We start from the raw sequence: 11,763 nt of genomic DNA on the forward strand, positions 1-11,763 counted from the left end.
AACAAACAAACAAACAAAAAATGAACAAGTGGAACTAGATTCAGAAAGCTTAAAATAGCAAAGAAAACCGTCAGGCAAATGAGAAGGCAACCTACCAAATGGGTGAAAATATTTGCAAATCATCTATCTGAGAAGGGGCTAATATCCAAAATATATAAAGAATTCATATAACTCAATAGAAAATACACACGCACACACACACACACACAATTTTAAAATGGACCCAGGACCCGAATAGACACTTTTCCAAAGAAGATACACAGATGGCGAACATGTACATGAAAAGGGGTACATCACCCATCAGGGAAATGCAAATCAGAACAAACAGCAAAAACTCACAGACACAGACGACAGTTTAGTGGTTACCAGAGGGAAGGAGGAGGGAGGAGGCAGAAGAAGGTAAAAGGGGTCAAATACATGGTGATGAAGGAAATTTGACTTTGGGAGGTGAACACACAATGCGATATACAGATGATGTATTACAGAAATGTACACTTGAAACCTGTATAGTTTTTATCAACCAATGTCACCCCAATAAATTTAATTTAACAAACCACAATGAGATGTTACCTCATACCTGTCAGAATGGCTATTACCAAAAAGAAATAATAAGTGTTTGTGAGGATGGGGAGAAAAGGGAATGCTTGTGTACTGTTGGTGGGATTGTAAACTGGTGCAGCCACTATGGAAAATAGTATAGAGGTTCTTCAAAAAGTTAAAATTAGAACTACCATGTAATCTAGCAATTCCACTTCTGGGTATTTATCCAAAGGAAATGAAAACATTAACTGGAAAATATATCTGCATGCCTATATTCACTGCAGCATTATGTGCAATTGCTAAGACATGGAAGAAACCTAAGTGTCCATCAATAGAGGAGTAAATAAAGGAACTGTGGTATGTATACACAATGGTATATTATTCAGCCATAAAAAAGGAAATCCTGCCATTTGCCAGAACATGGGTAAACGTGGAGGATATTATGCTAAGTAAAATAAGCTAGACACACAAAGACAAATACCACATGATTTCATTTGTATATGGAATATAAAGTAGTCAAACTCATAGGACCAGAGAAAAGACTGTTACCAGGGTCTGGGAGGTGGGGCAAATGGAAGATGTTGGTCAAGGAATACAAACTTTCAGTTATAAGATGAATAAATGATGGGGCCGTAATGTACCATGGTGACTACAGTTAATAATACTGTATTGTATACTTGAGATTGTCTAAGAGAGTAGACCTTAAGTGTTCTCACCACAAAATAAATAAATAAATAAGAAATAATACGCGACTATGTGATGTGATGTATGTGTTAAATGACTATTATGGGGATCATTTCACAAAATATACATAGATTAAATTATCACACCTAGGTACCCTATCATACCCTAGATATAAACAATTTTTATTTGTCAATTATGCCTCAATAAAGCCAGAAAAAAATGAGGTGCATATTGGGGGCGGGGGAAAGAAAGTATTACATGTTAATTATAATAGTTAAAAAGAGTAGCGTATGGTGACCACACAGATTTCTCATGTATGTCATAACTCTAGAATGCATCCTGGAACTTTATTTCTTCTGTCTCCTGGATAACACAACAGTGCTTAGAAACACGAGCCAACAGACATAAACATATGATATTCTTTATGATACAGCTGACTCTAGGCATTTGGCATGAATTTTCGAATCAGCTTTGGCTCTTATTAACTTTCAGCTAGAAGAAAGCTTTTGTGTTTTTTTTGTCAATATAAAAGTAACTTCTACATTCCTCAAATAATTTTCCCATGAGTAGTTGCTTTGAAAATGCAAGGGAAGTAACAGAGAGACTGTGTCTCTGTGTGTATGCATGTGAGTTGTATACGTGAGCTATAAATCTTCCAGAGCAAAGTTTTTATGGTAAAAGGTAGCAGGTAAAGAGAATAAGGTATACTGTTAATATTCATTGTATTAGAGCATCTTTCTTTCAAAGAGTGAAATTTGGGTTTTCTTTTCGTTTCATATCAAGGTTACTTCCCATGTGAACTAAAGTGAAGGGTTTGGGCATCAAGCCAGCAACCATTGTCTAATCTTTTCATTCTTTAATGGTGAAAAAGAGGCAGGTGTTATTTTAACTTTTATTGACTATTTAGTAAAATTGAAACAGAAAACCTAACCTTGTTTCATGTTTCTCAAAGGTCATACAACTAATCAGGAGTGGCAAACATTCTAATGTCTACTGTTTATTTTTACCTACTATTTTATCAGAGGCACTTTGTATATATTGCATTTTTAATACACATTTTAAACCCTTAAATGTTAATCTTAATTTTCTTTAATAAAAATCATGAAACTGAGGCTGAGAGAGATTCAACAACTTGCCTCAAGTCACACCGATAGGAAGTGACAAAGATGGGATTTCGGCAAAGATACCTATTCCCCCAAAGGTTCCTAATTCCCCCCTCCTAAATAATTGGCTATATTCTTACTGAGAGAAACTATGTTGGGAACACTAAGGAAGGAAATATAGAAGTTTGCTACTGAGAGATATGATATTAATGGATGTGCTCAATAATATTTTTAAAGCAAATACAATTTTAGTACTTTCAAGGTACATAGTAACCACAATGATCAAATGCTTCTAATTGGAGCCATCGTAATTTAATTAATAGTAAAAATGTCATATTGTGGTTTCCAAACACTCCAAAGGATAGATATTTGGGGAAGATTTTTTTTTTTAAGTGCAGTAAATGTGGCTAGTCATTCTACTTACAACTTTATTTTTTTTTTAAAGTAATGAAAAGGTACACGTTATACCAACTGTCAGATCATATTACCACAGAGTTCCAACTATTGAGCAAGAATGAATGGAATCTCATTTTTCTTTCCTATTCCTTAATCCACTGTCGTATTTCCTAAAATAATGCAATTATTTGGATAAGAAGGGCTTTCCTTTGTGATGTGAAATCAGGTGGAATAGCTACTATTTAAGTATCGTATGGATTACGAGTAATAGCTGCTTCATGAGGGAGAAAGAATGTTTAAAATGTTTATTAACCATTGAATACTTGCATAATAATATTACTAATTATAGTTTGCATTTATATTGAACTTTATAGCCAGAGCAATTTTCGCAGGCTACATCTGGTAAATGTAAGGCAGCATGCCTTCTTCTCTGTAATATACCAAGGTAGGCTCATAAGTGTGTCATTCAAGTAGAAATTTGAATAAACGGAAAGAACTGGCAGCTAAAGTAAAGTTAAATAGCATGTAAACCTGAGAAGCAGAGGGATTATTTTCTATCTCTATCCAAGGAAGTATTTGCTAAAGGGACAATATAGCAGAAAGGAAAGAGTATTTCATTTGGATACAGAAATCTTAACTAAAGGCTACCAGCTGGAAGATGTGATGCAAATCACTTAACTTTTCAATTCTAAAAGGGCAATAATCATTCTTGACTATCTTACCCTCAGGGTTAATGTGAAGTCAAATACATTGGTACGTAACAACACATTTTAAATAACAGAGCTGTACAAAATAAGATATGCTTCTGTTCATTGCTACACTTACAGTTAAGCTGGCTCTCATGGTCAACCAAACACCACAGGCAACTAGTGAAACTACTAAAGTGTTCTTTAATCTTAGTATCATTTCATCAAACTACTGGGATTTGACCAGATTCAAAACTAGTCTACATACCAAGCAACGAAGAACAGCCAACATGAAATCACATTACCAGGATTCAGACAAAAGAAGCAAAGAGGGTACTGGCAATACACCCTGGGCTTTGTTGGGCAGAGACAACTCTTTGGTCAGAGCACCAAAGACCTGACATTAGCTTGTATTGAATATTGACTGAGATGTTTTATTGCTAAGAATGATTCCCTCGGTCTTTTAAGATTGATTTTCTGTAATTGTGGACAGAATTACATACCTTACAATTGGTTCACAATTCCCAGTAATAGAATTGTGCACGTTTTCCTGCAAAAAATATGTCCGTAATATTCTTAGCATGATTGAGACGTTTGTCTCTGTAACTTATGTAAATGAGCAAGGCTTATGGTAATGTGTTATGTACCAGCACCCTTCTTTGGGCTGGTATGCTAATGAGCCCTACACTCTTCGTAGGCTTCTTCAGTGACCTCCTCACTACACCCCAGCAGGTACTGCCACTTAAGTGCCATATAATCCAATTTGCTCTCTCTGAACTGAAGTTTGGGATAGTCTTAAGAAGATAGCTCACAGGAGCTGATTTTCAGTTCTTAGAAAAACCATGACCTTGCCTGGATTCCTAAAAACCTTTCCTATTTTATGGAGATTCGCTATATGCTGTGGTACGAAATTAACAATAATAGTGATTATTAGCATGCTTATAATTATCATTGGTTGGTTTAAAAATTATATTTATGTCAATGGTATCATCACTGCTGAAAAGACAAATAATTTATTTGCTAGGTCAAAGACAAAACAATGTATAAAAAATGAACAAGAACTCTGTTTTCACTCAGAAAAGAAAGACTGGTCTATGAACTATAAACAGTTACCATACTCTTCAAAATTATGAGCATTTTCAAAAAATGGACAAGAGGCAGTATGAGACTGTGATGTCTGAAAGAAGACACACTAATGAGGTGAGACCACAATCACAGTGCCATGCCTGGACAACTTCCTGAAGTGGCGCAGAGAAATAAAATCCAAGTAGAGCATAGTTGTCCCACTGAGCTGAGGATGCAAAAATCAGAATTTGGTGTCATAGTAAACCTGTATCTTGCAAAATTATTAATATGTCAGAGAAAACTTAGGAATAAGCACCAAACCTCAGACCTGCCCTAACAAGGCCCAACTTATCCCTGACAAAGTTCACAAGGGAGTTGAGTCCAGCAAAGATAGAGGCTGTTGGAAAACTAAGTACAAGGACACGAAGTCAGACTGATTATCCACCACTTCATTTGTCTGCCATGCTAAGAATCAAGATTCTTCAGAGGAAAATAACAAAACTCAGAGCTTCTATAATATTTATCCAAAATGCCCAATGTTTCATCAAAAATTAATACTTATGAAGAAACAAAAATATGATTCATAATTAAGAAAAACAAACAAACAGACAATAGAAATTGAATCCAAGATAAAACAGATGATAGTGAATATAGCAGATAGATATTTTAAAGTATATATTATATTATAAGAATATAAAATATGTTAACATAAACAAAAGCAGATTCTTAATGAGTAAGTCAACAGAAAAATCTCTGCAGAGTAATGAAAAGTATACAATGAATCAACAGGAAGTTTTAGATCTGAAAGGTCAGAAATGAAAATTTCAGTGAATGGGCTTACCATCAGATTGGAAATGGTAAAATAAAATAAAGTAAACTAAAATAAAATAAGCTAGTAGATTATTGGCAAAACTAAAGAAAAAGGAAAAGTTAACAGAGCCTTTGTGACAAATCAAATTACTTATCCTACATATCATTGATGTTCCAGAATGCAAACAAAGTTAGAAAATCATTTGTGGACATAACGACCTATAATTTCCAAAATTTTATGACTATCACTGATTTACATATACAAGCAGGATAAATTTGTAAACAGAATCACATCTAGGTTCATCAAAGCCATACAGCTGGACACCAAATTTAAGGGAAGAAATTTAAAGCAGTCAGAGATAAAAAATACATTGTCTTTCAGGAAACAAAGATAGCAATGACCGTTAACTTCCCATAAAAAAGCAATGGCAATCTTTACAACTGCTGAAAGAAAAAAAGCAAAACTAGAATTACAATATTATGTATCAATATTAAACCTTTTTAAAAAATAAGACTGTAAACAGATATCCAAATAACATGAGAGTACTCATTGTGAGCACAAATAATGTACCATAAAAAAACCTTTCAGGTGGAAGGCAAATGGAACCACATGGAAAATTCCATCTGTAGAAAAGAATAAAGAACACCAGAAATTATAAGTACATGAGCAATTACAAAAGAATATACTTCCTTTTTATAATGTTTTTGAAAGAAAGTCAACTATTTTAAGCAAAATTATAATCCAACAAAATGGTATTAAAAATGTATGTGGAAGTTAAAAAATACATAATCGTCACACAAAGGATGTGGGATATGTGAATAGAATTACAGAATTTAAAGGTTATTCCATTTGTAATGTGGAAAGTGGGAAGCAGGAAATGAAAACTGAAAAATAGGAAGAGTATAGTGTAAACTGAGAATGTGGAGCGTAAGGTTTGAAGACTTGATCAAAAGTATTTTGACTCTGACACAGTAAGGATGCATATTGTTAGGTCTAAAGCGACTAACGATAAAAAGAAGTGGAACTAAGAAGACTTTAAAGGAAAGAAAATGAAACTCTTAAAAACTTTCATAAACCCAAATAAAGGCAGGAAACCAATAACAGAGGAACAAAAAAGAGAATTGAAAAGTAATTAGCAAGATGGCAGAGTTAAATCTAAATATCAAATCAAGAATTCACTGTATGAACTGAACGGTCTGTGAACTGGATTAATAAATAAATAAATAAATAAATAAATAAATAAATAAATAAATAAATAACTACAGGCTGTTTATACAATCTGAATTTCATATAAAAAGACACAGACACGTTGGAAATAATTGAATGGCAAATGAAACACCTAGCAACAGCAAGCATAAAATAACTAGCCTGGCTATTTTAATATCAGAAATAATAAACTTCAAAGCAAAGTGTATTACAAGGCATAAGAGGAACATTATAATAATAAAAGGAGCAATTTACTAGGAAGATGTAATCCATTAAAACATTGTGATTACTGAAGCATAACTTGACAAAACTAAAGGGAGAAACAGATAAATTTACAATAATATTGGAGATTTTAATAATTCTCTCTCAATAATTAATCAATAGACAAAAAAATCAGTAACTATATAGAAAAATCTAAAAAATCAGTATCAATCCCTTGAACTAACATTTATAGATACTACATTCAACACCTGTGAAATGTATGTTATTTTTAAGTATAATTAGAATTTTCACTGAAATTGACTATTTTCTGGGGTATAAAATAAATTTCAAAAGAGTTTTTCAGAAGGATACAATCAGAATTAAATTAGCAACCAATAACAAGTCATGTGGAATTCCCCATAGAGTGGGAAACAATACTCATCTAAAGAAACAAGAGTCAAGAAGAAACCACAAGAGAAATTTTGAAGCAATTTTAAATAAATTATTTCAAAAGAAAACAATCTGTAAGTATAGCTAAAGCAGTGAATAGAGAAAAACTTACAGAATTAAATATCAATGTTGCAAAGGATGAAACTCTTAAAATTATTGGTCTAAATGCAGACCCTACTGAGCTAGAAAAGGAAGATAAAAATAACCCTAAACTAAGTTGAAGGAAAGAAAAACTAATTATGAGAGAATGCAAAATAATAGAAAAGTGACAGATAATAAGGAAAGCAAAGTTAAAATGGATTATCTGAAAAGAGTAATAAAGTTAATAAAACCCCAAAAATTACAATCAAACCAAAAACTGTACCAGTCTTCTCGTACCAGTCTTCTCGGGTTGCCGTAACAAAAAACCATACATAGACTAGGTGGTTTAAACAACAGAAATTTATCTCTCACAGTTCTGGAAGCTGGAAGATTAGGTGCCAGCAGGTTTAGGTTCTGGTAAGAGCCCTCTACCTGGCTTGCAGATGGTTGCCTTCTCCTGTGTCTTTACATCGCTGAGAAAATCAGCTCTGGTGTTTTTCCCTCTTCCTATAAAGGCACCATAAAGGACTCCATCCTCATAACCTCATCTAAACCTAATCACCTCCCAAAGGCCCCACTGCCTAATACCATCTCACTGGGGGTCGGGCTTTATCTATGAAGTTTTGGGTCACACATAAAGTCCATAACAGAAGCAAAATACAAATTAGCAATATTTGAAATGAAAATAGGGTTCTCACTGCAAGAATAATGAGGGAATACTGTGAAACTTTATGTCAATATATGAAATAAACAGACAAAATGAAAAATTTCCTTAAAAGACACAATTTTCTGAAACTGACACAAAAATGAATAAAAATTTTGAATAGTCTTATGCATGTTAAAATTAAATTTTTAATTAAAGAAATTTCCATTAAGAAAACTTCAGGGCCAGAGTGTTTCAATAGTCAATTCTGATAATGAAAATAATTAGTGCCAATACTATACAAATTTTTTAAGACTATAGAGAAAAGGGGAACATATCCTGACTCACTTTAATTTTGTAAGGCTAGTACAACTGTGATATTAAAACCTAACAAAGATATTACAAAAAAATAATAATTCTAAGGAACATATGCACAAAAAGCCTCAACAAAACTGTCAAATCAGACCCTAAAATATATACAAATATAATGCATCTTGATCGAGTGAGGTTTATCTTAGGATGCAAAGTTTGTTCAACATCAGAAACTTCCTGCAGTTTTCCACATTCATAATAATATGAAAAATTATAAGATAGCTTCAGTAAATATACTAAAAGTCTTTGAGAAAATCCAACATACCCAACAAGTTAAGGAAACATACCCCTTCAAGTTAAGGAAACAGCATTTTAAGTGTGGCAGTCAGGCCAAAAGGTGGACCCCAATAATCCGTGTCCTGGTATTGTGTAGATAGGACTTGCGACTTGTTTCGAACCAAAAGAATAAGATAAAGGTGATGGAATGTCACTGCCATGATTATGTTATATTTGACAGGACTTTATTTTGCAAGCTGACGGGCTACAAACTCTCATTGCTTGTTTGATGAAGTAAGAGGTCATGTTAGGAAACTTGACATGTACAAAAAATACATGTGACCTCCAGGAACAGCCAGCAAGAAGCTAAGAAGCTGTGGCTCTAGGTCTTACAACCACGATAAAAAGAACTCTGCCAATAAACTCAGTGAGCTTGGAAGTGAATTCTTACCCAGTCAAACCTCCAAATGAGAACACAACCCATCTGTGACCTTGAGTATAGCCCTGTGCCCCTCCTCCCGCCACCCCCGCCCCCCAAGCAGAGGACTCAGCTAAGCTGGGCATGAACACCAGAGTCTCAGAATCACTACAATAAATATTGTTATAAACCACTACGGTGATGGTCATTTGTTAGGCAGTGACAGAAAACGAATGCAGTTTGATTCTAGGAAGTGGGCTCGCTACTGTGACAAATATCTAAAATGTGGAAATGGCTTCGGAACCATGCATAGGGTAGAGGCTGCTGGGTTTTGAGGAGCATGGTAGAGAAGACCTAAGTTACCCTGAACAGACTGTTAGCACAAATCTGCATATGGAGGATATTGCTAGTGAGAGTTCAAAAGGCAGTGGAGAGATTGTTATTGGAAAGTGGAAGAAGAGGAAATCTTATGCAGCAATTTTCTTTTTTTCATTGATTTGGTAATATAAAGCTACCCTGTGTTTCCGTTATCAACCTTAGAGAGTCATGATGTATGAGATTTGGTATAGTTTTGTTAAGCTATTATTTTGGTTAGGACTTTTGCGTCAATATTTCATGAGGAAAATTGAATTGTCATTATCATCTCTTATAACATCTTGGTTAAATTTTGTTTTCCAATTAGTCCTTTCTAATAAAATCTTTTTTTTTCCTTCTAACATTTGGAAAAGTTTGGGCAGAATTACAATTACCTGTTTCCTGAGAAATCATTTTTTTGAAGTTAGTGATCACGCCTTTCTCATTTTTAATTCTCCAGCTTTTAGCATAAAACTTTACAGAACTAGGTAGTCAATAAATAGCTATTAAACTGACTTGATATAAGACTCTTTCAGTTGTTCAGTTCATTGGGGAAATGTACTAGCTTCACTTAATTGATAAATAGTGCACAACGCTGATAATGCAAATCACTGCCTCACATGTATTTAATTTTAGAAAAGAGAGCTCTGATAAAATGAGTACTTTCATAAAATTAGCAATAAGAGGAATTATAAAAATTGTTTGAAATTTTGAGTAAAATATATACAAGGGCATCAGACTTTTCATAAAATGTGATATGCACAAAAAAGCTTTGCGAAAAAGTAAAGATTCAGTTTACGTGGACAGAGAAGAAAACTATTTTTGGTAACTATGGATTAATTTAAAGATAAATGAACTTGGTATAATGAAACACGTCTAAGCCTTAACTGTATTTCCTAACAGCCATGGATTTTAGGTAAGAATTAAGTTCTCTGAATCTTTGATATTCTCTACGTAAAAAAGGCACAATTATTTAGGTAACAAGGATTGAATTGGGTTGTACATTTTAAGCACTTGTGAATTATAAAGCAGTACACAAATTTAGAGTGTTATTAGAGCTGATTAGGTGTAAACTGAAACACGGTACATGAAATAGACTGATGAGAATATCACAAGATTCGAAAATCACTGAAAATCACTAATTTTCATATATAAAGGAATTAGGTAGGTAATTATTGAAGCTAAATTTTCAAATGCACTGCTCAAAAAAGGGGGACAAGCTAAATGGATATTTTAAAGCTATGGAAAAAGTATTTTCTAATGGATTTTCCATATGCAATTATCTACTGCTTCATGGGAGACAATGTATGGCTTTTAGGCAATACTCAGTATAATCAAGTAGCATCCACTGGACGATACTGAATGATGTCAATGATGAAATTGGGGAGATGTTGTCTAAATGGGCAGCCTAAACTTAAAGTAATCGTGTGGGAGGCAGAATGGTCTTCAAAGATATGTCCTGGAACCCGTAATGTTTATGTTGCAAGGCAAAAGGGAATTTGCAGATATAATGTTACATAACTTAAAATAGGGAGAGTATCCTGGATTATCCAGGTGGACCCCATCTAATGCACGATCCTTAAAGGTAGAGAACTGTCTTTAGCTAGAAGAAGAAGAGAGCTGAAGGAGAAGTCAGAAAGTTCCAAACATAAGAAGGATTTGTTGCATGATTGCTGCTAAGATTCAGGGTCCTAGGTTCAATAACCAAAATTGACTAAATGCAGTACTCGGATATTAGCTAGCAAGAGAATGAGAATCTTAGTAGTGAGACCCTCAAAAGAACTGGACTTTATCAACTATCTAAATGAGCTTGGGAAAGGAAACTTCTCAGATTGTCCCTTTAATGGCCAAGCTGCCCTGCCCATCATCATGATTTTGGCCCTCTGAAACCCAGAGCTGAGAAACTATCCAGTCTGGAATCTACGGAACTCTGAGATATTAAACTTAGGTTATGTTAAACTGCTAAATTTGTGGAAATTAATTATGGCAATAATAGAAAACTAATACAAGCTACAGGAAAATATATAAACAGATCAAAACAAGAACAGTAGACTGAGTGATTAAAAGTGTGTCTCTGGAACTTAGATTGGTCCAACAGACTCAAGGAATAAAGCATCCACAACATTCGCCTTTATCATGGAAAAGATTTGTTGTGCCTAATAAATATTAGATATATTAATATATTATGTCATACTGATTGTTTAATTTTTGAGAGGGAAGGAAGGCATTTATTTAGGCTTTTAGAAAGCCTTTGAAAGGGCCCTAAATGACTATTACCGATTACAAGTCAAATCACTGTACTTCTGGGTTTCCATAAGGTAGAGGAAAACTGTAACACCAAACCTCAACATAATTATATATTCTTAAACAAGCACTGAGTGACAACAAGAAAGACCTCAAAACAGAAATTTTACTCAGTATGTAAATGGGTACAAACCTGAAAATAATTATGAAAGGTGTTACTGAACCAAGTAAAGAATATAAAAATACCGGAAAGAATCATGCCAGTAGTTAAGTTTAAACGATAAGATGCATCA

Source organism: Rhinolophus ferrumequinum, chromosome 26 (genome assembly GCF_004115265.2).
Source record: "Rhinolophus ferrumequinum isolate MPI-CBG mRhiFer1 chromosome 26, mRhiFer1_v1.p, whole genome shotgun sequence".
Classification (NCBI taxonomy): Eukaryota; Metazoa; Chordata; class Mammalia; order Chiroptera; family Rhinolophidae; genus Rhinolophus; species Rhinolophus ferrumequinum.